This window comes from Sminthopsis crassicaudata, chromosome 3 (genome assembly GCF_048593235.1).
Source record: "Sminthopsis crassicaudata isolate SCR6 chromosome 3, ASM4859323v1, whole genome shotgun sequence".
NCBI classification, from domain to species: Eukaryota; Metazoa; Chordata; class Mammalia; order Dasyuromorphia; family Dasyuridae; genus Sminthopsis; species Sminthopsis crassicaudata.
The window spans coordinates 99,082,106-99,108,826 of record NC_133619.1 but is presented as its reverse complement, the minus strand read 5'-3'; the positions used below and the strand labels follow the sequence as shown (position 1 = coordinate 99,108,826).

At 36.2% G+C, this 26,721-nt stretch overlaps 1 protein-coding gene across 2 annotated transcripts in view; it reads left to right on the top strand.

Annotated features, from left to right (window-relative positions):
• Positions 1-26,721, top strand: part of DIAPH3 (diaphanous related formin 3) — a 424,016-nt gene that overhangs the window by 9,153 nt on the left and 388,142 nt on the right. The gene's annotated exons all lie outside the window — the stretch shown is intronic.

Below are 26,721 nucleotides of genomic sequence, written 5' to 3'. Positions count from 1 at the left end.
GGTCAACTTAGAGGAAGATGCTTTTGGAAATTAGTCAAATGGCTTCAAGTATTCCAGACTGGTGAAGTTATAGTCACAAAATCCACGGTTGAGTTTCACTTTGATCTCTTCTCAGTCCCTTTTTTTTTTTTTTTGTGGTGTGTCCCCTTTCCTTCAGTCCCATGGCCTTTTCACTCTTTTGGCTCTTGGTGGCCTAGGCTTATTTACTGGCAAGCCTTATGCTGTGAAGGGATGATTTTTTTGGAGGGTGTGAAAACATGTTTTCTTAACAAGGCTTTTTTTTTTTTTTTTTTTTTTAATAACTATCCTTCTGTATTTTATCTATTGGACAAACAGCATAGCTGCACCACTAACTCTGACCTTTCATCCCTGGGCTATTTGAAAAAAGAGATATACAAAGGTATTGACGTTCCTTTTAGTTGACCAGTCCTTGAATCTTATATTCACGAATCTTCTCTCTGGTATCAAAGATGGGGTGAGCCTACAACTTACCAAAGTTAATGTCTCAGCCTAGGCCCTTGATCCTATCTTCTTTCTGCTTGGTTTCTTACTTAATTATTTCTCCACTGACCTAAATTTAAATCTGATCACAGTCTCTTAACTAGTGATGTGACTCTGGGCATCAGTTAACCTCTGCCTCAGTTTGCTCATCAGCAAAATATAAATGATAGCACCTACCTCACAGAGTTGTTATGAGGATCATTTGAGATAATATGTATGAAATGCCCAGCACATTGCCTGGCATATAGTAGATACTATTACTATTATTATTTTTATGATATTTTCATTTTTCAATCTCTTCCTCTTCTGATTTCTTCCTTTTAAGTCCTCCAACCTTGCACGATTATTTTGTTGGCACATTTTAAACGTATTTATCATCTGTTATTTTTCATCTTAATTGAGTAAATGTATATATAAAATATATTGCAAACCTTAAAGGGCAATATAAATGGGACCTATCAATAAAAAGAGTAATAGCATTATTATTTAAGACCTTTCTCAGGTATTACTAGTTCTCCCTTTCTCAGGATTAGCTCATTGGCACAGTGAATAGTGTATCAAGATTGGAATCTAGAAGACATCTTTCTGAGTTCAAATTTGACTTCATACAGACCACTCTAGTGTCTTTGCCTGGAACACCTCATGGATAGTATGGTCCACTGGATCAAGAAGAATCAGATATGACTGAACAACAACAATAATAGGTGCCACTTGCTTCATGCTACACTGTTGTAGCAAAGGAATAAGGCAACTGGATGATGCCATAGCTGCAAAATAATATTGTATCAGTTGGAAAAGTTGCAGTAAATCCAATGTGGTTATTTTACTAATGTCTATGGTGGATTTTGGGGAGGATTGTCCGCAAGACATGCTTAATAACTTAATAACTGGAATAGATTTGCTTCCATTCAGCAATAAATATCCATTCTGCTTTGCCAGTCAGAGTCATCCTGGACAGTGGACAGAAATGCCCTTGTACTTTTTTATATGTGAAAAAACAGTTTGAACTGACTCTAAATAGTAGATACAATATTCTCACACTTCTTGTGGATTTAGTAAAATTTTTTGCCAAAATTTTGAATAAGTTGGAATGGAGTGGAGAAGGAATAAATGAGACAATCCAGGACGCTAGGAAGAAGCTTCTCAGGACAGGCAAAATGGTTGTATACTTTTCTGGTAGATTAGGTTTCTGAGCCTGGACACTAAGGATTTTTACCCAATTTAGTTCCTCCAGTTACAACATAATTTACTTGCTTGCTCACCTAGTTTACTATACTTACAGTCATGTAATCGGAGTGGTTTATCATTTCCTTTTCCAACTCATTTTTCAGATGAGGAAACTGAGGACTTGCCTAAGGTCGTATACTTAGTAAGTGACTAAGGCTGGATTTGAACTCTTTTTTTGGATTTGAACTTTTCCTGATTCTTGTCCAGGTGCTCTATCTATAGTACCACCTAGTTGTCCATAAATTAAGTAAATTGATAAAAGTAGATTAAAATTTAAAATATGTCTTGCATAATTCTTTTCTAGATAGCCACTTGTTAAACATTTAGCAGTACACTTCTGCTTAGGTGAGTTAATATGCTTTTGTGAGTTAACCTGAGTACCTCTCCATTATTTTTAATCTTCTATAGAGAAAAATACATTTTAACCTTCTAATGCACTTGTCTGATTTTGCATTACAAGAATTAATAATTGTGTCTCATCCCCTTAATAAACAATGTAAACATTGTAAGATAGAGATTGTGTTTTCACTTAAACCTTAATTTTTCTTGGATTGATTTGTTGTACTAAGTGAGGTTACAATCTTTTGCCGCACTAGTATTCTCACAGAAGGCCCACACTCACATTTTTAAATATTTATATAAGTATCTACCTGAATATTCTATAGGCTCCTCAAATTCCATGAGTCCAGAATATTAGGACCCTAAAATCCATCCTTCTTTCAGAATTTCTGTCAGCACTATGATTTACCTATGTACATATGTTCCAAACCTTGATGTTATTTTTGACTTCTTCCTCTCTTACCTGCCACATCCTATCTTGATAGTCTATTGGTTTTGGATTTTTTTCTCTTCATGTCTTTTGAATACCTCCTATTCTGATCTCACTGGAACTATAGGCCTTCCTTACCCTCATGGACAGTGGCAATATATAAACCCTGCTTTTTGCCTTAATTTTCTTCTCTGGCATATTCATGCTAGCTTAATCTTTTTAGATTTGGTCATGTCACTTCATTCAGAATCTTTCAGCGGCTCCCTAGAAATCTGAAAAAGTTCTGATTTCTTATCCTGGCATTTAATATGCTCTTTACAATCTGGTGCCACTCTTTTTTTTTTTTCCCCCCCTCAGTCTTATCTCAAAAACCACTCCACATAATCTATGCTTCAGTCAAACTGAACAGCATGTATCAACCTTCTCCTCTTCCATATATTTCTCAAATTATTTTGCCTTCTATCATTAGCTCACAGTGTTTTCAGTGTTTTAAGACTGCTTTCCTTCAAAACCCCATAGTCGCTATATTTATAGAATTTCTACTATTTATAGAATATCACATATATCAGAGCACATCTGAATTAATCAGAAGATCTGGGATCAAATCCCACTTCTAAACTTATTAACAGTGTGGTATTGGGAAACTTGTTTCACTTAGCAAAGCCTTAGCTTGCTTAATTGCAAAATGGGTATAATAATGATAGGGATGTTGTGAGCAAGATCACTTTGACGTGCTTTTTGAATTTGTATTCTTAATTATCTTTAAAGCCCAGATAAAATATCACATTCTTTTGAAAGTCTTCCCTAACCTCTAGCCCCCGAAAGATATTTTTCTCTTTTAAATTCCTATAGCATTTGATTTGCTCCTGGACTTCTCCTTCTCTCATTCTTACCTGGCTTTCTCTGGTTTCTAGGCCTTTAGCCAGAATAACATTCCAAGCCTGGAATGGATCTCTCCATTGCTATTTATTGGAATCCCTCATTTCTTTATTAGTACGAGTCAGTAAAAGTTATATCAAGAATCTTCTCTATGTTTTAAGATTTGCAAAGCTCTGTCTATAGATTAATTAATTTGTTTGATCCTCTAAACTACGAGGAAGGGTATGATCCCTATTCTTATACATGAGGAAACTAAGGAGCATTAATGTGAAAGCACTTGTTCTTGGGTACATAGTGTTAGTAAGTGCCAGCAGTAGATTTACAATTCAGCTCTTTTAATTCCAAGGCCATAGCTTTTCCACCCATACCAGGGGGGGCAGGTTAGTTAGATTAGTTATCTTCTTTCTGGAAGAACAAGTAGACAAGCAACTAGAGTGACAAAAATAAATGTATAGGTTCAGATTCTAACAATGAAGAACTTTGACAGACTCCTATTTATTCTTAATTAGCCTACTCATAGTTGCTATATCAAAAATTCCTGGGATCACATTCTCTTTTTGTCTATCTCATTTAAAAACCCACCACAAATCTATTTATTCTATTCCATTTTTAATTAGTCTGAGCTTCTGAATAGAGCCCATTTTTTGATTTTGGTAATGGATGTGATTTAAGTTTCCCAGAAACAGAAGGAGGCTGGGGCTCAACAGTGGTGATGAGGCAGAAAAATATGTTTCCTTGTATCTTGTGTTTGTGTATGTGTGTGTGTTTTCCTCTGTTGGTTTATGAGCTTTTCATAAATCTTTTAGTTATATTAGAGGTGGTCATATCTATATTTCTGTTTTTTGAGAGCCTGAATCAGACTAATCAAGCTTCAGTGGTCTTTGCTCTTAAGGAGATTACTATCTAGTATAATGACATAAGAAATCTGCAAACAACTATAATGCAATTAATAATGTTGTGTGTGTGTGTGTGTGTGTGTGTGTGTGAGAGAGAGAGAGAGAGAGACAGACAGACAGACAGACACAGAGACAGAGACAGAGACAGGGACAGATAGACACTAATTTCAGGTCAAAAAGATCAATTGCAATTGAAGAATTTAGGCTCCCAGAATCCTAATTGCCAGAGCTCAATGAGATGGTATTTAGAGGATAATTGATAGGGCCTGAGGAAAAAGGAGTCTTCTGAGGCAAGTTATCATAGTATGCCATGGTCTAAGACAGCAAATAAAAAACTATCAGGAATTCATAGGTAAGTAACCAAATTTCAGGACTAGGTAGAAAACAGACAGATAAGTAGTCTAAAACCCTACTAAAAGTAGTCAGTACACAGAAAATGCTGTATAAGACTTGGGGATACACAGACAAAACAGAAAAGATTGTTCCTGCCCTCAAGGACTTTCTTTTATATGGTTGTATGGTTACACAAGGTAGTCACGATGAAATGTTTGATCATATTTGTTGTGTGTCCTTTGTGGCATTTTACCTTGCATGTGAATTGGATTTAGGCAAGGCAGAGTTGCACAAAGTCATCTATTTCTTCCAAAGTCATAGAAGTCCAATGGCTAGACAAAAAGTAAAAATACCTGGCATGTTGATGGCCTGGGATGCAATGGATTACTTTGGCACCTTTTATATCTGACCAAGCATTGGACCTGTTTCAGCTGCTGTCATGGCCATTGGAACAAATTGTTCTCATCTCTCCATTCTGTGGGGTGAGGGTGGGGTAGACATTGTTTTAACTGACCAATTGGCTTGAGGCCTTTTGGTTATCCTCAACTTAGTTTAGCCTCTGCCAAGATAGGTTACCAGGCTCTGGTTGCTGCATATACTATTGCTTCTTAGAACCACATGTTGGGTGACTGATTGGACACCAAAGGTAGATGAGCCACAGAGGTGCTAGTCTTACCTTAATATCCCATACACATGCAAATATATGTGATATATGCTCTAAGAGGACTGTCATTTTCCTTTGACCTACCTCATATTAAAGATTTGACCTTCTGGAGCAGTCCCCAAGTAACTTCATAGTGAGAAATTCCATACTGCACTGTTAAGACTTGTGAGAAAATTGAGGCACTGGAGTGCAATCTTTTGTCATGGAGTTTATTTTATTGATATGTTTTCCAGTGAATTTGTGATCTCCCTGTCTTATCCTGTATAATTATTCCCTGTTCTCCTGTGTGGGCCATTTAAGATATAGTAGACCTTCCTTAGTCTTTAAAAACAAAAACAATACTTCTTTCTCTGTGCCACTTATTTTTGTTTATGGAAGGCTTGCTAATTTAAGTTTGAAGATTGACTTTTAGAAGAAGTAATCAAGAGTTTTCATCATGGTAGATATTACAGAAAGCTTCCTAAGGGCAGAGATGAACTTAGTTTTATTTATTCTGGATCATCAGACCTGCACACTGGCCTGTATTTAAGAAAAGTTTGGATTGAGTTCAGTTTTAAACAATTTTCCCAAGACTCATTTCCACTTTTGAATCCTTAATTTGAATGACATTTTTGTTTGTAAAGAATGAAAGACCTGATTTTCAGATGAGAATTTTAGGCTTAGTAACAGCATTCTGTGAAGTATAGTGGAAAGCCTGGTAAATCTTACTGAAACAAGTTAAGATATTCTTCAGTCAAATGCTAAGATAAATCAAGTGGCCTGGAATTGCTTAGCTATGGTATTTTATTTGCCATAGAAACACAAAGCAATTTTTATGTTTTTAGTCTGTAAAAGAATATTGAGTAGCCTGTTTTGCTTGTCTGTCACAGTGAAAGCAGTTAATAAAGATGACTGACATTTATATAGCCCTTCATGGTTTACAAAGCCCTTCCTATTGACTAATCTTTGATATTCAGAATTATCCTGTGAGGTTGGTAGTGCAAATATTATCTTCATTTTTTAGATAAGAAAAATGAGACTTAGGTTAAGTGCTTATCTAGTCTCTAAAGAGTAGGTTTTTGGATTCCAAATTCAATGTACTTTTCCTTATTGCAGCAAAGTACATTTATAGTAACTCTTATTTCATTCTATCCTACTAATATCTTTGTAATCCTGAAGCCTAAGGACTGGTCTCAGACATGTACTAGCTGTGTGATCCTGGGCAAGTCACTTATCCTCTATTTGCCTGAGAACCTCCTCTGTAAAATTATTAGCTGGAGAAGAAAATGGCAAATCACTTCAGTAACTTGGCCAAAAAAGCCCCAAAGCCCAAGAGGCAAAAAGTAGTGGACAGAACTAGAAATAACAAAGTTAAAGTTAAAAATACCAGAGAAAGGCTCTTTGATTTGGAATTAGCTTAATTGCTTAAGAAGCATTTTTAATTATGGCTCCAGTAAATGTATTCGTTACAGCCTTGTTGTACTCTACATTTCCATTCAATTGCTGTGTGAATTTCTTCTGAAGAGATGTCACTTCATATGCTTTTCTTGAGTTTATAGAATATTGAAATTCTCATGCTTTTATTGTTGTTGGCTTGAATTAACTTTGCTTTATGGGTTAATTTTATTGTAGCATCCTTTTATTTATTTATTATCCTACAAAATGAATTTCATTTTTCATGTTACATGAATTTTTAAATTCATATAAAGTGTGTTGCTGTTGTATGCCTCAGTAAAGTGTAATTATCCCTAACTCTTAGCCCTTAGTACCTTCCGAAATAGAAAATAAATGATTGCTTACAGAATGTGTGCAGTTTTCCTTGTTGATTTCCAAAACTGATTTGACTTTTAGATCTATAAAATATGGATTAAACATAACCTTTTAACTTCATGGGATATTGAAGATCAAAGTACAGGTAAATCTTTGAACAACATCTACAAAGGTGCCTTTCTCTGTTATTAATAGTGTCACTTAAACATCTTAATCCAAAGGGATTAATTTTCCCAAATGGTATTTTGTAATGGATGTTATTAATGTAGGGAGGCATTTAAAAGTTTAGATGAGTTGAATTACTGGGATCAGAACATCTAAATAACCAGTTATTGGTCATTTATGACCAATTAAGCTAGCTGATGATTCTTGGCTGTAGTCTGGTTCTTTAAAAAGTACACTGAAATCTTTCTTGATTTCTAAGCTGTTTTTTCCCCTCCAAGTCTTTTTTTCTTATTTGTTTTAGAGTGCTTAATTGAATCTCAAATGTCATTCCATACATACTGATTTTCCTTCGAAATGAAATTTCATTAATTTGATCTAATTGTGTAGAAGATGAATTTGAATGAAAAAAAAAGTCTGAATTTTTAAGAGGCAGCAGCTAGATAGTACAGTAGATAGAGCACTGGGCTTGAGTTCAAATGTGACCCTCAGACACTTACTAGCTGTTTAACTACAGAAGAGTCACTTAGCCCTGTTTAACTCAGTTTCTGATCTGTAAAATTTACTGGAGTAGGAAATTGAAAACCACTTTCCTACCCTTGCCAAAAAAAACAAAAAACAAACAAACCCCCAAGTCCAAATAAAATCATAGAGTCTGGCATGACTTACACAATAACAACTGAGTTTTAAAAGTATTTTTTGTTTTGTTACTATAGTATGCCTTTAGTAACTTAGGCCAATTCCTGGCTAAGATGACAGGAACAAATAATGATGAATGTTGGAGGGGCTGTGGGAAAACTGGGACACTGATGCATTATTGGTGGAGTTGTGAAAGAATCCAACCATTCTGGAGAGCAATCTGGAATTATGCCCAAAAAGTTATCAAAATGTGCATACCCTTTGACCCAGCAGTGCTACTACCGGGCTTATATCCCAAGGAAATACTAAAGAAGGGAAAGGGACCTGTATGTGCCAAAATGTTTGTGGCAGTCCTTTTTGTAGTGGCTAGAAACTGGAAAATGAATGGATGTCCATCAATTGGAGAATGGTTGGGTAAATTATGGTATATGAAGGTTATGGAATGTTATTGTTCTGTAAGAAATGACCAGCAGGAGGAATACAGAGAAGCTTGGAGAGACATCAACTGATGCTAAGTAAAACAAGCAGAACTAGGAGATCATTATACACTTCAACAATGATTCTGTATGATGATGTATTCTGATGGAAGAGGATATCTTCAACATAGAGAAGAGCTAATCCAATTCCAATTGATCAATGATGGACAGAATCAGTTACACCCATAAAAGGAACACTGGGAAATGAGTGTAAACTGTGAGCATTTTTTTTGTTTTGTTTTTCTTCCCAGATTATTTTTACCTTGCGAATACAATTCTTCCTTTGCAACAACAACAACAACAATAACAAAATTCGGTTCTGCACATATATATTGAACCTAGGATATACTATAAGATATTTAATATGTATGGGAATGCCTGCCATCTAGGGGAGGAGGGTGGAGGGAAAGAGGGGGAAAAATTCAGAACAGAAGGGAGTACAAGGGATAATGTTAAAAAAAAATTACCTATGCATATGTACTGTCAAAAAAAAAGTTATAATTATAAAATTAATTAAAAAATTAAAAAAAACTTAGGCCAATTCCTTGAAGCTTTATCTTAATGGACAGAGGAGTGGTTTGCAATTATTGTATCAAATCTTTATAATGTGTTTCTAAATGGTTTTAAAATTGTTTAATCATTCTTTAGCATCTCATTTACCTTCTGTCTTCTCAAAATCAAAATCAAGTTTCTTTTTAGATTCCACTTGCTGAGACTTCTTTATACTAATGAAATCGCTTCTCTAATCTTTATACTTATCCCTATCATGGTGAATTTCAAATATCTTTCTCCTGTGAAAATAAATTTATAAATACTTTGGGACATTTTCCTTTCTTTGAAGTATAGGCCTGATAGTAATGGTACAGGGTCAAAGGATACACACACACACACACACACACACACACACACACACACACACACACACACACACGGTTTAGTCATTCTTTGGACATAATTTTTTTTTTTTTTTTTTTTTTTTTTTTTTTTTTTTTTTAAGAGTAGGGGACCAATTCACAGCTCCACCAGTAATGCATTAATGTGTTTGGACAAATTTCTTAAACTATAAATCACAGAGAAGGTGCTGACTTGCATTGAAATAGGGCATTTCCTTATTTTTGAGGTCCCTTTACTCAGTGAAATCACAGGTTCAGATGGGTTATCTTCTCAGGAATTTGTTCCCTTTATGCTGATTGTAAGGCTCTTACTGGAAATAGGAATATAGTCTGGAGGGTACTGCTGTTTCCAGGGCTTTTTGGTCAAAAGTCTAGGGCTGTCTCCAATGGTGTGAGAATGATCATGGTGCTTTTACTAGACTAGCTCAAGCTACCTTTTGTTTTAATACTTCAGTTAAGCTGATTTGCTCCTCCAAAGTGGCATTTAGTTAGAAATGGCTGGCTCCTTCTCTATATTATTATATTAGTCTGGATGCAGAACTGGTAGTCTGGTGGGGTGAAGTAGGAAGGACAGGGACTTTGGTGATAGGATCACACCTAAACTTTCTAATATTTGAAGGAACCTTAGAAGATAACTTATCAATATTTAAATTATAAATTTAATACAGTCTCTATAGTTAAACTGTTTATTAAAATGGCTGTTAAAATCAAAATAATTAAAATTCATTATTAATAAAAAATTGATTATCCATTAAATTAAAATGGAAAATATTATATAAATCTTTTCTTGATACTCTAGCTCTATGATCTTGTGACTGCTTTAATAAAATAGTATGCATTCAAAAACTATTAGTTTGCTTTTCTTGCTTCTTGGAAGGAGTATTTTTCCAACTGATCTCTCACATTCTTTCTCCATTTGTATTACATATATAATATTACTCTTCCGTTGATAAGGGAAAAAAATCATTTTTAGTTGTTTAACTTGCTTTACATACATATTGAAAGTACTTATTAAAAAATGACTTTACTTTTTTTTTTTGAAAAAATATCTCAGATGTACCTGATATAGAGAGAGGTATGATCGATCTCACACATGCACATGCACACGTGCACACACACACACACACACTCCAAAGTACAAATATTTATTTGATTAAAATTTGGACAAAAGTGGCATATATTCTAGCTTTAAACTAATTTTATTCCAGTTCTGATTTCTCTTGGCTGTCATACTGGTAAGCCAGACTGGTTTTATTCTTCTGCTTCCATTTCTGACCCTGACTTGTGTTTTTGGTTTTGGTCTGGGCTTCAATAGTTGAGTTATTCATCCTGTTAGATAAAATGACCAATTCAGAAGTTCTCAGAATTCTTGTCTCAGAAATATTTTATGTTCTTAAAAATGTTTGAAAACTATTCTTCCTGACCCCCAAGAACGTAGGTTTATAATAAATGCCATATAAACATTTAAAATGTTGTATTATAAAAATAGTTTTGACCTTGAATGTTAGGATTATTACTAGGTGCTAAGTCGGTTGTCTGATACTTAACAATTCTCTGGTTTAGAGTTCACACCTTTAAAAAGAGAAAAACTCAAAACAATGGAGAAGATCTAAGAAACATCTGACACTGAAAGAGCATGGTTGATAAGGAGACTGTTAAAGAACTTTAAAACCAGCAGGAATCATTGGATTCCCTAACACAAGATGAGACTATTATAGGACTTCAAAACTTGCAGGATTTTATGTTAGTATGTTCTTATGTAATTATGTGTAATATCTCCCATATTGATGGATTTATGTATACCTGTTTCAAGGTCATGACCACCCTATGTTCTAAATCAAAAGAAAGGGGGAGATATTAGGATTATTACTTGGTGCTAAGTCGGTTGTCTGGCACTTAACAATTCTCTGGTTCAGAGTTCACACCTTTAAAGGAGTTTGCTCATTGGTTCTGTAAGGAGTTCCTATAAGCTCAGGGAGTACCCACAAGCCCATTCTCTGGGAGGATATAAGGAGCCAACATTGAGTGGGAGAGTTAGAGTCTGGGTCAGTCAAAGGGAGAAGGGAAGCTGGAGGAGATTCAGAGAGGCAGATTTCAGTGGACTCTCAAGTCCAGGAGATTCACAAGTCTAAAGGAAAAGCCTGTTCATGGACTTCTGGGAGATTTACAACTAGGATTGAATTCTGGAAAAGCCACAATCCCACACTCTTGGAAGCAGAGTCTGATTCATTCCCATGTCTGGCTGGAGGCTTTGGATTCAGAGGGAGCTAGAGACTGAAGCTTGCTGGAGACATTCTGACAAGAGCTCATTGGGGAATCAAGGAGAGAAGATTTGGAAAGAGACAGTAACTCCTGGCTGCATTTTGGGGATTACTGATACTGGAACTAAAACTAAGGCTGCCTCCCCAGAAGCTCCCCAAGAGATCTCTTCTCAGAGAACGATTACAATCTAGAGACAACAGGACTTTTTTCATTTTGGCGCCCAACGTGGGGCAAGGGCTTTTGCTTATCCTGACTTTGGCTGATTCTGAGCCCTTCAGGGAGCGAGCACGGACTTTACATTTGAAGACTCCTGAAAAGTCTTGGGTACCTCATGAATACCTGGATAACACACTGAGAACCATTACTTTAATCCATTCTTAGGAATATTAAACATTTAATAGCTATAGAGTTGCCTTTTCCTTTTTAGGAACAGCAAACAAGGGTTGTGGTAGAAAAAGTCAGGGAGGGACTTTAGAAACTTTGGTCAGGCCACTAATGGCAGTCCTCAACTAGCTGGTGGCTATTACTTAATAAATACATTTCTCAAACTTTATTCCTTGGAATTTGAGGTCTCATAAAACAGTACAAAAGATTCTTTGAAAAAAATAAGCTGAAGAGGTAGGTAAATGCACTCAGAAATCTGTTAGTTCTGTTATCTGTGTCTGCTCTACAGCCAATTAGAGCCATTCAATCCAATGAAAAATATAACCAAGAAATTTGTCTTGACTTAGTTATTGAGTGCAATCAATGATGGTTGCTTTTTGAGTTGCCTTGGAAGTGATTTTTTAAATGACTAGCATTTGCTTAACTCTCCTCGTCCTTTGAACCCCCTCCCCCCAAAAAAAATCCCAAATAAGTATATTTTTGCATATATTCCCATTTAGGCTAATTAGGCAAAACCAGGACATTTGAGTAACCAAAAATTAAAAGCATCAATAGCCAAGACTGAGGATGACACAAAAGTTCTTTTTTCAATTTAGTATTTTTAAGTTCTAGATCCTCTCCGTCCCCCAACTGTCCTCTATCCATAGAGACAGCAAGAAATATAAAATGCATTATGGATATGAAGTCATGCAAAACATTTATACACTAACCATATGTGGAGGGGTGGGGAAGAAAAAAATACCAAAAAATGCTTCATTTTTCACTTTGAGTCCATAAGTTATCTTTCTGGAGTGAATAGCATTTTTTTATCATGAGTTCTTTGGAACTGTGGTGGGTGGAAACAAAGTTTGAGTGCCAAATTCCAACTACAGTAGAAATGTAAATATGATAATTATATTCAATTTGTGGTTTGGTTTTGCTGAGTCTGATGTGCAGTTATACTATGTTACCAAGTCTTTAAAAACTGCCCCACAATTCTGCTAAAATTTCCAAGACATTTGCAAGTAAAATGTAATCTATTGAGGAAAACTCTGGTAATTTAAAGTGGGACAGAGGCACAAGATAATTTGATGAATCAATTTTGAAGAAAGGTTATACAGCTTATTTTGAATTTTATCTAAATTGTGTTGTAGAATTTGTATGGATTTGTAGTCTGAATGTGGAGTAGTATTTAGAAGTTCAGCCTAGGGTTCAGGAAGACTTTGAGTCCTCAGTATTACCTTTAACTGTATAATCCTGGATAAATCACTTAACCTCTAAATCTTGAGCAAAGCTCCTCCCTCCTATTCTCAGTGTAATAGAAATTACATATCTATCTTTTATTCTGTAAACAAATGAAACATAATTAAAAGCACATCAGGTTAACAAGATTATTCTCTCTGATGTTGGGTTGTCAGTTCAATTCAATTCATTTGGAAAAAAAATAGCTTGAATATATAAAAGTTACAGAGTTAAGCATTGGAGCAGCAAAGACTGATACAGATTGATTACCACTTGAGAGTGTCTTCAGAGTTCTTTAAAGAATTATTTTAGCAAATTTACACATAATAGAGATAACTGCCTCATGCATTTGGGCAAATATAGAAATGTCAATTTTGGAGTTCTTCTAGCCTCCATTTGTCCATTCCTTCATAATTGGTCTTCTTGAACTACATACTTGAGTAAAATGGCTCTCCTCTGAATAGTAAGGTCTTTTTCCAAAGGTAGTAAGGGTGTTCAGTACTGAAGCTTGTATGAAAAATTTAAGCGTTTAACACTCTTATTTCATAATCATAGATGCATAATCTTTAATACCATATATATGTATTTCTGCTTTGCAAGTTAATCAAGTCTTGAATATCTTAGAAAAAGTGGGAAATGTCAGTAGAAAAATGATAGCTCTGAAGAAAGATCTTGAGAGCTGAAGCTAGGTATTTACTTATTTGTTTACCCAAAACTAGGTAGCAGTGTTATATGTAATAGCAAAATTCTTTCCAAAGTCAAATTGTGAATTTTGTATTAGATTTAGTTTCCTATTATATATACTAAAACTTAATATTTTAAAAACTTTTTTTGTTCTGAACTTGACAAACTTTTTAAAGTATATATACATTCAATGCATTTGTTACACAGCTGCACTGCTATATGTATCTAATTCTGAACTTCTTTCTGTTCATTTAAAAAAATGCTTCATTGATATTTCTAGATCCTCTTTGATGCATTCTCTCCCAAAATTATTATATTTTGTTTGTTCATGGTTATTTTGTCCATTGTCATTTCCCCAATCAGACTGAGTACTGGAACTCTTTCTTCCCCCACTTCCCCCTCTCTCTGACTGGATGGTGAAAATTGATCTGTGAACTCTTGCCAGAATCTATTTAAAGAGGGAACCCAGGAATGTCAGGTTCATTGTATTACTTTGAACTTCTCTATCATGACCCCCCCCCCCCCAATCCTTTTCTGCCTTTTTTTTTTTTTTTCCCTTTTTTGTATATTGTCTTCCCTTATTAGATTGTAACCTGCTTGAAGACAGGATCTTTTTCTTTTTTCTTTTGTGTGTGTGTGTGTGTGTGTGTGTGTGTGTGTGTGTGTGTGTGTGTGTACTTTTTTATCTCTGGAAATGTATCAGGAATGTAATAGGCATGTTTATTTATTGACTGTGTCCTGGCACATAGTGGGAGCTTAGTAAGTGCTTGGTGACTTGACTTGAAGCAAATTTGTGGTTTCTAAGCACAGACCAATTTGACTTGAAGCAAAATTGTGCTTTCTAAGCACAGACCAATTAGTAGCAGGGAGAATCACAGAATCACAGGGTTGGAAAAAGATCTCAGAGTGTCTAGCTTACTCATTCTAGAACAATAATCCTCACTATAACATAATTTGTTTTTAGTCATCTAGTCTTTAAATTCCAATCTTTATTATTAAATGTTTCAACTAAGTATCTACTCAAATAGGCAGACATTCTTGTGCTCAAGAATCTTTAAAATACTAAGATTTGTAAAGTCCTTTATAACTATTATTCCATTTGGTCTCAAATGAAACTACTCTTTCTAATTACCCCTTGTTCTCTAATTGCCAAACCTTTTTTCAGTCCTAATTCTTCTTACCTGCTTTTTAAGCATCAACACTGTTGATCACCATTTTCTTGAACACCTTTACCTCCTTAAAATTTCATGCACTTTTCTTTCCTAGTTCTTTTAAAACACCTATTTGACCCCTCTAGTCCCTGTGGTTGTATCATAATACATAGTCCATTGTGGATGAATGCCTCAGACTGTTTTGGTCCTTGGGTGGCTTTTGAGACATTTCTCAGAGAGCCTGTCAATTTGGTTCCAAATTACTGCAATAAAGTAAATATTGCTATAAAGTGAATGACATGAATTTTTTTGATTTCACATTTTTACACTGTACCATAGTACATTAGGTATGAAATAATATATATTTTAAAAAGTACATTTATTAGTTAAAAATACTTTATTGCTAAAAAAAAAAAAAAAAGCTATCATAGGAACTTTAAGTGAATCATAATATTTTTTCTGCTAGAGATGGCTGCTGACTGGTTCAGTGGAACATCCAAAACACATGCAACATTTATCAGTTTAGTTTGCCATCTTATATGAGTATGGTTCATGGAACCCCAAAACAATTATAATGCTAACTATCAAAGATTACCAGTCATAGATCACCACAACAGATACTAGTAGTGAAAAAGTTTGAAATATCGCAAGAATTGCCAAAATGTGTTACAGATATTATGTGAGCACATGCTGTTGAAAAAATGGCTCCAATAGATTTGTTCTATGCAGGGTTGACACAAACCATCTATTTGTTTAAAAAAAAAAAAGCGGTGCTCAATAAAATGAAATATAGTAAAACAATATATATCTGTGTATTATTGAAGGTAGGTGTACCAATAATTTATATGATAATTTGTGAGTGATATGGGTCCCTAGTGTGTGGAAACTCCGTGGGGAGAGTTGGGTCAGTAAATATTTGTAATGCCTCAGTTTTCCTGAATTGTAATATCTCATTATCCCTGCCTCACTTTCCATGGTGGCAACCCCCCTTCCTTGCCCCTTTGGAATTGAGAGAATAGGGGCTTCTGACTACTCTCACAAAAAAGTCATAAAACTCCAGATGGTTTATCTCAAATGTTTGGTTATTTCCTGCTTCAAGACTCCTGTATCCTGCTCAACCATCTTCTTGCCTCCCAATCTGTCAGAATTAAAATTATGGTCTTTCCTAGAATTTCTACTCACCCAGTGCTCTGCCCTGCCTTGCCTTTGTTTCCCTGATAGCTGGAGCCCTATAAAAGTCTCTGGAATTACTTGCTAATTGCTAAGTGCTTCAGTTTCTCCAGCATTACATATTCATTAAGTACCTACTATGTGCCATATACTATACCAATCCCTGGGGACACAATTGTAGCTGCCTTATAGTTCCATGGGAATTCTCTTGAAGTCTTTTGTACTATGGTGACTCCTTTCTTGGTTCCATTCCCTTTCCTTCACTAGCTCTGGTTGATATTTATTCCATTACAGAATATGTTGTGTTTATATTGAGTTATTTGCTTTCAGGGGACAGGACCAATAACCCAGTATTTTAACTTGTTTGTATTGGATGTGGGAAAGGTGGGGAGCACCAGTTTGGACAAGTGAGATCTGTATTTTGGCCTTGAAACACCTCTAAGTCTTTCTTCCTTCCTTCCCTTCCTTCCCTTCCTTCCCTCCCTTCCCTCCCTCCTCTCCCTTCCCTCCCTCCCCTCCCTCCTCTCCCTTCCCTCCCTTCCCTTCCTTCCCTCCCCTCCCTCCCCTCCCTCCCCTCCCTCCCCTCCCTCCCCTCTCTCCCCTCCCTCCCCTCCCTCCCCTCCAACCCTCCCTCCCTCCCTCCCTCCCCTCTCTTCCTTCCTTCCTTCCTTCCTTCCTTCCTTCCTTCCTTCCTTCCCTTTCTTGTTAAGTGACTTGTCCAGGATCACACAACTAGGAAGTGTTAAGTTTCTGAGGCCAGATTTGAACTCAAGTCCTCCTGACTTAAGGGCTGGTGCTCTATTCACTGCGCCACCTTGCTGTCCCCCTTGAGGTATCTCTGAAGATGAAGCTGTCCCTATTTTTTTTTTTTTTTTTTTTTTTTTGGATAAAATTTTAATTGCTAAAAATTTGGGGGGACAGCTAGGTGGGGCATATACTTAGTACTTGTTTGACCTCTCCAAGTTTTCTTATTTGTAAAATGTGGATTGTAATAATAATTATGGTGCTAAGCTCACAGCATTGTTTTGGAAACCCATTTAGATAATGTAAATAAATAAATAGCTTTGAAAACTTTAAAGACCTATGTAAATATTGTTACTGCTGATCTATATAATTTAGCACAGTCCTTCTGCCCTTTGTGACTAAAATCCTTGAAAAGGATGTTTCCATAATAGATAGCTCCTCATAACTCCTTATAATCTGGCTTGTGACCTCATCATTCCATTGAAACTGCTTTCTCCAAAGTTCCCAGTGATCTCTGAATTGCTAAATCCAATGTTCTTTTCTTGTTGTTTATTTTTGTTTTTGCAAAGCATTTGAGATCAAGGAACTTGCCCATGGTCACATAGCTAGGAAGTATTAAATGTAAGTAAGACCTGACACCATGGCTGGTGTTCTCTGCACTGTGCCATCTAGGTTCCATCTACCTGCCTGCCCCCCCCCCCCCCAGTCTTTTTTGAGGCCTCATTCTCCTCTACCTCTCTGTAGCTTTTGATAATGTTGTTCATCCTCATTTTCCTTTTGGATTTTAGGAAGCTACTCTCTCTTGGTTCATCTTCCTCTAACCAGACCAGTCCTTCTCCATATCCTTTGTTAGGTCCTCATCCAGATCATGCTCTCTATCAAAAGGGTTTTATTCTGGGCCTTTTTATCATTTCTCTCTCCTTATTATTTCCCTTGGTGATATCATCAGCTTCCATATATTTACCAAATATCTCAAATTTGGTCTCATCCGCCTTTCTTGCCCTGTTATTTCTTCTGACCACTAATCTCACATCTCAAACTGCCTTTCAGACATTTCAGATTGAATGTCTAAGAAGCAGCTCTTAAAGTCAACATGTCCAAAACTGAATTCATTATTGCTCTCCCTAAAACCTCCACCCTCTTTTAACTTTTTATTGTAGAGGGCAATATCATTCTTTCTGTCTGTCATCCTCAATATCCAATCTGTTGGGAAGGCCTCTCAATTTTATCTTTACCATCTCCTGAATATTCTGCTTTCTCCCCCTTTGTCATTGGCACCACTTTGGCACTGACCCTCATCTCATGCTTTGTGTTGTTGTGGTGGCTCATTAATGGATCTGCCAGTCTCTCCCTACTCCATTAAGTGATTTTCCTAAAGTGTAGGTCATCCCTCCATTCAATAAACTCCCAGTGGTTCCCTGTTACCTTCAGGATGAAATATGAAATCCTCTGACATTTAAAGGCCTCTCCTATCTTTCCAGCCTTTTTTATACCTGGCTTATGTGCCATATACTTTTTGATAGTGACACAGGCCTCCTTACTCTTCCATGAACAAGACACTTATATCTTGGATCCAGACATTTTCTCTGGCTGTCTTCTGTGGTTGAAAGGCTCCCTCTCCTCATTTGGCTTCTTTCAAGTCTGAACTAAAATGTCTTTGTATAGAAACCTTTTCTGTTCCTTCTTAATTCTCATACCTTTCTTCTGTTAATCATTTACTATTTCTGCTGTAGATAGCTAGTTTGTACATTTTTTTTTTTTTTTTTTTTTTTGCTTATTATCATTAGACTGTAAGCTCTTTAAGGACAGATACTGTCTTGCCTATTTTTTTTTTTTTTTTTTTTTTTTTTATCCCAGCATAGGGCCTGGCACTTTGTAGCTGGGGTGGTTGTGGAGTGGTGGTGGTATTTTGGTTCTCCAGTTTTATTTTACAGACAAGGAATTGAGGCAAACAGGGTTAACTGACTGGGCCATGGTCACACAGTTAAGAGTGTGAAACTTGATTTGAATCCTGACTTCAGGCCTACCACTCATTGTGCTACTTAGTTGCTCTGTATTAGTTTAATTAAAGTGTCTATTAACACCTCATACTCCCCACTCTTTTCTATTTATGAATTGAATGCTGTTTACTTGTGTACCAATGCATCTGGAATTTAGATTTTTAGAGTTGGAAATGACCTTGAAGATTTTGATTATGTAATGTTTGTGACAATGTGTTTTTTGAACTATTAGTGCATGTGTTATCATTGTTCTTCAAAGTGAGGACCTGCTCAACCTCAAGGATTATGTGATAACAATTAGGTTAGTGAGGAGTAGTCTTATCCCATTCAATTATGAGATTTCACTGTCCTCCTTGTTCTTGAATTCCTTCCTTCCTCCCTCTTTGTAAGCTTCTAGCTTTCCCCTTCTAAGCCAAGACATGGCCCTTCAGTTATCATTTAATAACTGCTAGACACTAGCACAAACCCCCAGGTATACTTATTCTTTGTCTCCTAAATCACTTGGCTGTTGACTATTCTGACTCTGGAGTAAAAACTCCAGCCCCACCTTCTTTTTCCTTTTGGGTGGGACAGCATGAATTTGACAAAGAGGTATGGAAATGAAGATTTGTAATCAGATCTCATCTTTTCCCCAAACCTCACTCCTCTTCTAAATTTGCTTATTTTCTTTTGAGGATATCTTGACCATCCTTTCAGACACCCAAGTCTACAACCTCTACCTATCCCAATCAGTTACCAAATTTTATTGTATTTACTTCTATAACACTTCTCGAATTCTAACAACTACTACCCCATTTAAGTTCTGCTCATTTGTCTGAACTATTGCCATATCCTCCTAAATGTCAGCCTTCTTTCCTCTTTCTAATCCATCCATCACACAGCTGCCAAGATGATTCTCCTAAAGTGCCCTTCTGATCAGGTCAGGAATCCAGTAGGTTCCCTTTTGACTTCAGGATCAAATGTTACTTCATACATTTTTAGTGTCTTTTTTGTGTTTTATAACGTACATAATTATATGATCATATATGTACATAATTACATGTTTAACATTTACCTTTACAATTTATAAGACTTAAATAAAATATTCATTTGGTATATGTTCAAATTTTTTTTTTTTTAAACTAAGGATATGTGATCAAAATTTACATTTGCAAACCACTATAAAGTACCTCACCAAGACACCACATTCTTTTATAATCCCAGATAAGAAAAAGTTCACTGGATCTTAGAATTATAAGGGAGCTCAGAGGCCATTGAATCTAACAGATCTTTTCATCTTACCTTTAATTATTTTTGTTATCTAATTCTTAAGTCTGGAAGATCTGGCTTCAAATCCTCTTACTGACACTTATTAGTCAATTGTGCTTGTTTGTAGATTCACATAAACTTTCTGTATAAATGGAACTCCATACTCTTCACTGTAGAGTGGAAATTATAATAAACATTTATATCAATTGTCCTCAAAACTTTTTAAATAGGGGGTCAGTTCACTGTCCCGCAGACTGGGCCGGACTATAGTAAAAACAAAAGCTATGAACAAATTCCTATGCATGCTGCATATATCTTATTTTGAAGTGAAGAAACAAAATGGGAACAAATACAATATTTAAAATGAAGTAAAGTTACATCAACAAACTTACCAGTATTTCAATGAGTACTATGGACCTGCTTTTGGCTAATGAGATGGTCAATGTCGGTTTCCATATTTGTCACTGCTTGTTGTAACAAGTGATTACAAGTGTGCATCCATTAGTCTTGATCTGGATGGAGATTTCAAATGTTTCATTCTAGAAAAAGTCTGTTCACAGACATAAGAACTGCCAAACATGGTTGCCATTTTGAGTGCATGGTTCCTGAGACGAGGATAAGTCTCAGAGGGGAGAGATGCATAGAAATTATGAAGGCTGCAATCTCCAATTGATAAATGATCAAAGGATATGAACAGACAATTCTCAGATGAAGAAATTGAAGCTATTTCTAGTCATATGAAAAGATGCTCCAAGTCATTATTAATCAGAGAAATACAAATTAAAACAACTTTGAGATACCACTACACACCTGTCAGATTGGCTAGAATGACAGGTAAAGATAATGCAGAATGTTGGAGGGGATGTGGGAAAACAGGTTGTTGGTGGAATTGTGAATACATCCAGCCATTCTGGAGAGCAATTTGGAACTATGCTCAAAAAGTTATCAAACTGTGCATACCCTTTGACCCAGCAGTTACTACTGGGTTTGTATCCCAAAGAGATCTTAAAGAAGGGAAAGGGACCTGTATGTGCAAGAATGTTTGTGGCTGCCTTCTTTGTGGTGGCCAGAAACTGGAAACTATGTGGATGCCCATCAATTGGAGATTGGCTGAATAAATTGTGGTATATGAATATTATGGAATATTATTGTTATGTAAGAAATGACCAACAGGATGATTTCAGAAAAGCCTGGAGAGACTTACATGAACTGATGCTGAGTGAGATGAGCAGGACCAGGAGATTGTTGTATGCTTCAACAACAATACTGTATGATGATCAATTCTGATGGATGTGGCCACTTTCAACAATGAGATGAACCAAATCAGTTCCAATAGAGCAGGAATGAACTGAACCAGCTACACCCAGCAAAAGAACTCTAAGACATGGTTATGAACCACTACATAGAATTCCCAATCCCTCTAATTTTGTCCTGCATTTTTTATTTCCTTCACTGACTAATTGTACACTATTTCAAAGTCCGATTCTTTTTGTACAGTAAAACAATTGTTTGGACATGTATACATATATTGTATTTAATTAATACTTTAGCATATTTAACATGTATTGGTCAACCTGCCATTTGAGGGGGGGGAAGGAGGGGAAAAATTAGAACAAAAGGTTTGGCAATTGTCAATGTTGTAAAATTACCCATACATATATCTGGTAAATAAAAACTATTAAAATTAAAAAAAAAATTATGAAGGCTGCTTGTCCTTTATGCATCTTTCAGAGAGCCACAAATCTGCAGTTCAGCCAGTTCCATTTGGTAAATTGTATCCACATTTTCAATGTTAATAGAAAATGGGTTACAGAAAATCTGTATGTCTTGTTCATGGAGAAGAAGCTCTTTAAATCTAAATTGGAACTCCTTTTGCAATTTTACCAATGAATCCACACATGTTTTGTTTGGGGATACAATCAGCGGTTATGGGGAGATGGCAGAAGTTTTCCTCCTTCACTTGTTTAATGAGGAGGCCTAATTTTACTTCAAATGCTTTGACATGTGATTGCATATCACAGATGACCTTCCCCTTTCCTTGAAGTTGCATATTGAAATTGTTGAGTAGCTCTGTTACATCTGTTGGAAAGGTAATATATTTCCATTCTGCATCATTGAGCTCTGGTACTTCTTTGTTTTTTGAAAGCAGAAAAGATGTAATCTATGGAAGTAAGTCATAGAAATGCTTCAAAACTCTCCCTTGACTCAGCCAATATAGAACATCTTTATACTCAACATTTAGCTCAGATAGAAATTCCTGAAATTGATTTATTGCATTAGCTCTAATGAAGTTAACACAATATATCACTTCAGTGATTTACTACACAGCGCTTGGTGGATGAGGCAGTGTATGGCTATTGGATGAGAATGGTTATGTTTGTCCATCTCTTGGTTAATGCGATCAATTACTCCTTTCTTAGACCCCACCATGCTAGGGGCACCTTCAGTTGTCATGCTGGCTAGTTTAGCCCAGTCCAACTCCAAACCATTCATAGTTTGGCAAACCTTTTCATAGATATCCTCTCCTATAGCTGTTCCTTTGATGCTTTGCAGTGCAGCTTCAAAATAATCATTCGTCCCACAAATAAAAATTAGAAGTTGTGTAGAATCACAAACATCATTGCTTTCGTCGAGTGCCAAGGAAAAATATGAAATTTTTTTTTTGTGGAGTTTTGCAAATGCTGATGCAGATTGTCTCCCATTTCTTTAATCCTCTATGTAATTGTACATCCTGAAAGACTCACTGTACTAAATACATCGGCCTTCTCTGGACACATCTCTTTGGCAACAGAAAGAAGACATTCTTTAACAAATTCTCCCTCTACGAATGGTTTGCTAGTGCATATTATTAGCTTGGCAACTTAAAAACTTGCTCCCAGTGATGAAATATTTAGCTGCTTTTGCTTCACAAAAATATTTTGCTGAGTTGTCAATGTATTTTTTACTTTTAATATTTTATCTTTTCTTACTTCTCCAACCAAACAATCATTTATCTTTATGTTGAATTTCATAGTGTCCGCAAATTATATTCTTTGAACACAGACACTATATTCTGGCATATCAGATATACAGCTCTTTCCTTGTACTGCATGAAAAAGTAATCATAAGTCCACTGTTCTTTGAATATCAAATTTGAATATTCCAAGTCAATTTTTCTTTTTCTTGACATTATTTCTAAGGGATTCCAAATTGCTATTAGTAAAATACCGAGAGAGAGAGAGAGAGAGAGAGAGAGAGAGAGCACTACAAAAACAATATACCAGCAATAACTTTGCTCACACAGAGACATAAAGAATGCAATGCCCAACTTTCTCCAAGCTGCCTCTGTGCTGTGATGCCTCTGTTTCCCGCACTCTCCGCTTCAGACCTTCACAGCACACAAGTCACCGCTCAGGCGGCCCTCCCAAATGCCCTGGCTTCCTCTGAATCCTGGGATCAATTCTTATGATCCAGCACTGCATGATCGTATGTGCTGCACTTATAATTTATCATAATCGCAGGCAAGCTGTGCATATATGTATATAACTGCGTGATATATTGTATGTACAGAATGAGCTTTCAGTGACAAATCGTACATTGGGGTTTCCGGGGGAGGTCATCATGTGACTTGAAGCTGCACAAGTGTATGGGGACTTTAAGAATCTGGAGGGGGTACACCAGCTCTGCACCTCCTCATACTCAGGAAAGTGGGGAGGCAGTAAGGTCAGATCCCTAGTGATTATAAGATGATGACATATGTTAGCAATATTCCATTTCTTTATGAAACTACAGAACATACACACAATAATAAAACTGATGACCACAACAGCCAGACATGAGGTCACTATGGATATAGGACCACGGCCTGGTACCAGGAACCTCACTCTGGGTGACAATAGCAGTCAGTACCACAACATGCACTAGAGAGGAAGCCGTTACATTGTCATTACAGAATAATGACAGTGATAGAGTCAAGCTGGGACTTGTAGTACTAACTGTTACTCTACCCGTGCACAGCCCATATATTCCCCCTGCAGCAGCCGTGACATGTGCAGCATGCACTGTACATCCCTCATGCCTGTCTATTGTGGTGGCTTCCATTACTTTACAAGGTTGCTGGCCATCAGTTCTCCATCTTCTGCATCTCTCTCACTTCCCCACACCATACACCTCGGCCTGGAAACTCACCTCACCTCGGTATCGTCTCACACTCTGTCTCCACCACCTCAGCCCAGTGCTGGAAGTGTGCCTTGCAAACGCGAGTTTAGGTCGATTGTCACTTCCAGTCTGATTTTGCCATAACCCAGAAGGCCGCAGTTTGAGGACCCCTGATTTATATTATATATATATTAAAACACATTAAACATTTTCTGTATGGAAGGAAAGCAGAGAGGTAGATTCTGAGAGAACAAAGGGTACAAGCATACCTCATTTTATTGCACCTTGTTCTTATTGCACTTCACAGATATTGAGGGTTTCCCCCCCAAAAAAATAAAAATATTGAAGGTTGTAGCAAACCTGCATCAAGCAAATCTATTGGTGTCATTTTTCCAACAGATGTGCTCACATTGTCTCTGTTACTTTTTGGTAATTCTTCAATATTTTAAACTTTTTCATTATTATTATATCTATTATGATGAAATATGAGCAGTGATCTTTGATGTTAATGTTTTAATTGTTTTGGAACACCACATGAGATGGCGAATTTAATTGTTAAATATTGTGTGTGTTCTGACTGCTCCACTGATTGTCTCCATCTCTTTGAGGCTCCCTGTTTCCTGAGATAAAACCATATTGAAATTAGGCCAATAAATAATCCTATAAGTGGCCTCTTTGTGTTTAAGCAAAAGGAAGAATTAATTGATCTGACTAACTTTATTGTTAAAGTTATTTAAAGAAATTTCCACAGTCACCCCAACCTTCAACAATCACCATTCATCTATCAATATTGAGATAAAACTCTTTACCAGCAAAAAGAATAGACTATGATATACTGTAAAATTTATGTCATGTGTTTTATTGCAACACTTGCTCTTGTTGTGATGGTCTGTAACTGAACCTGCAATATCCCGTGTGTGTGTGTGTGTGTATAGTGTGGATGTGTGTGGATATATGTTACTTTCGAGGACCTTATAATAAACTGAAGAAGCTATGGCAGAACAGGCATGAAACCTAAAAGCTCTTCAGAATGAAGAGCAAGGTATATAAATGGAGGGTCTGGGCATATGGTTAGTGGAATATTTTAAAAGGATGGGAGTGGTTAATTTAAGAGACACTTGGAAGGTTAGACTTTGTACAGGAAGTGGTTTTAAGGTTGAGACTGGAAGAAAGGTGTTAGGATTACTAGGTGATCCTCCAGGTATTGTTTTTTTTTTTTTTTTTTTTTTTCCCCCTCCTAAAACATCCTTTTATTGTGCAAGATATATATGAGGTATTAGAGCATGATTACTATGAAATAAAATAATAAAAACATGATAAGTTGGTGAAAATAATTAAAACAATGTATTCAAGAAACAACATATAGTTTTATGGAAGACAATGACAAAATTAGCAAAAAGAAAATAATACTGAAAACCAACATGAATAAAAGAATACTTAGACAGAGGTGATAGATTTGAAGAACAAAATTCTTTTTTTTTTTTAATTATATATATATTTTTAATAATATTATCCCTTGTATTCATTTTTCCAAATTATACCCTCCCTCCCTTTATTCCCTCCCCCCGATGACAGGCAATCCCATACATTTTACATGTGTTACAATATAGTCTAGGTACAATACATGTGTGTGAATATCATTTTCTTGTTGCACAATAAACATTAGAATCCGAAGGTACATGCAACCTGGGCAGACAGATATTAGTGCTAACAATTTACATTCACTTCCCAGTGTTACTTCTCTGGGTGTAGTTATTTCTGTCCATCATTGATCAACTGGAAGTGAGTTGGCTCTTCTTTATGTTGAAGATTTCCACTTCCATCAGAATACATCCTCATACAGTATTGTTGTTGAAGTGTACAGTGATCTTCTGGTTCTGCTCGTTTGACTCAGCATCAGTTGATTTAAGTCTCTCCAGGCCTCTCTGTATTCCTCCTGCTGGTCATTTCTTACAGAGCAATAATATTCCATAACCTTCATATACCACAATTTACCCAACCACTCTCCAACTGATGGATATCCATTCATCTTCCAGTTTCTAGCTACAACAAAAAGAGCTGCCACAAACATTTTGGCACATATATGTCTCTTTCCGCTCTTTAGTATTTCTTTGGGATATAATCCCAGTAGTAGCGCTGCTGGGTCAAAGGGTATGCACAGTTTGACAACTTTTTGGGCATAATTCCAGATTGCTCTCCAGAATGGCTGGATTCTTTCGCAACTCCACCAGCAATGTATTAGTGTCCCAGTTTCCCCACATCCCCTCCAACATTCATCATTATTTGTTCCTGTCATCTTAGCCAATCTGACAGGTGTGTAGTGGTATCTCAGAGTGGTCTTAATTTGCATTTCTCTGATCAGTAGTGATTTGGAACACTCTTTCATGTGAGTGGATATAGTTTCAATTTCTTCCTCTGAGAATTGTCTGTTCATATCCTTTGACCATTTATCAATTGGAGAATGGTTCGGTTTCTTATAAATTAGGGTCAGTTGTCTATATATTTTGGAAATGAGACCTTTGTCAGAACCTT